The sequence below is a fragment of the Pteropus vampyrus genome, unplaced genomic scaffold, assembly GCF_000151845.1.
Source record: "Pteropus vampyrus isolate Shadow unplaced genomic scaffold, Pvam_2.0 Scaffold8392, whole genome shotgun sequence".
Taxonomy (NCBI): Eukaryota; Metazoa; Chordata; class Mammalia; order Chiroptera; family Pteropodidae; genus Pteropus; species Pteropus vampyrus.
Window position 1 is genome coordinate 1 of NW_011897173.1, and position 1,468 is coordinate 1,468.

A 1,468-nucleotide genomic window follows, 5' to 3' on the forward strand; every position below is an offset into this window, starting at 1 on the left:
CCCAAGTGATTGCAAGTAAACACTTCTAAATTGCTTTGAATTACATTTCCCCCTCCTAGTCCTCGGCCATTGCATTGGCATTCAAGGATTGACATATCTCGTCTGATTTTAAAATGTCCTATTCCTTTTCCAAAAGACACTTTGGGATTTAGTATTCTATTCTTTTCCTTCTTTCCTTCTTTCCTTCCTTCATCCCTCCCTCCTTCCCTCCTTCCCTCCTTCCCTCCTTCTCTCCTTCTCTCTCTCTCTCTCTCTCTCTCTCTCTCTTTCTTTCGGCAATCCTTGGTTGACCTCACAGATTGCAAGGACCTTGTCAACTTACAATCCCTTATTTTTTATTTATTTTTTATGCCTACAGCACCTGGTCCTCCTAGGTGGTCTCCCACCCAAGTACTAACCAGGCCTGACACTGCTTAGCTTCCGAGATCAGACGGGATTGGGCTTGTTCAGAGTGGCATGGCCATAGACTAGTATTCTTTTAAATAGTAGTTTACAAGTATCGATAAGTGTCAATTTAAATGCTCCATTTATATTAAAATGCAAGATATAGTTTGTATATTTGACATTTACACAAAAACCTGTGTGGGAAGCTCTAGGAAGGCAGTACCCATGGGTGTCTTGCTCTCTATTGCATTTTTAGGTGCCTAACAAAACATGCAACACACTGCAAGTGCTCAATATAAGTTGATAATGGAAAAAGGCTAAGGCACCATGATTAAAGGAAAAGGTGTAAACTAAGATTCAAGAAGCTAGATCTGTGGAATACCAGCTTATCTGGAATTAGGAACCGGTAACCAAGAAGAACGACCACTTTGCCAGCGACTTGAGAAGAAGCTAAGGCAAGTTTGGAATGGATCAAAAATAGAAACAGATGACTCAGTGAGAAAGAAAAAAAAACATAAGCTTAACCCACCCCCCAACCCTCGCCCCCAATCTTAACCTTCTTTCCATCGGAAAGCAATTTTTGTTGCATTCAAAACTCTGTCCTGTGTATAGGGACATCCTGCCAACTCGAGGGGAAAGGCTTTTCCCATCATATTGGTTCCAGAAAGGAGTCCTCATTCTTCAGAGGGCAGCAAGAAAGTGACAGCATGGGTGGGCCATCCATCTTTTACATCACATTTAAGTCCCCATAGCCCCTTATACATAATTGTTTTCTTTCTTCTTTTGTCTACAAAGTTGCAGGGCCCCATAGAAAGAGACTAAAATCATACAGTTCTAACACTTCCTTGTCATCCCAAACCTTGACTCATCATGAACTATTCAGTCTGAAAATACCTCTGTTTTCAAACACTCATTTCTATTACTTCTTTAAGTTCAGAGTTGTTTTAAATGTTTTGACTTAATATGAAAGAAGTCAATAATATCCTTCCACTTATCTTCCCTTAAAAATAAGTCCATCATTAGCGATCACCCAAACTGGAAACACATCTCCAAAAGTAAAGAGATTTTTAAAGGAGTCATGACA

At 40.0% G+C, this 1,468-nt stretch overlaps 1 pseudogene; it reads right to left on the bottom strand.

The window, feature by feature from the left end:
- Nucleotides 1–349: 349 nt before the first annotated feature.
- LOC111734880 lies at nt 350–468 on the bottom strand (annotated as a pseudogene).
- Nucleotides 469–1,468: the final 1,000 nt, after the last annotated feature.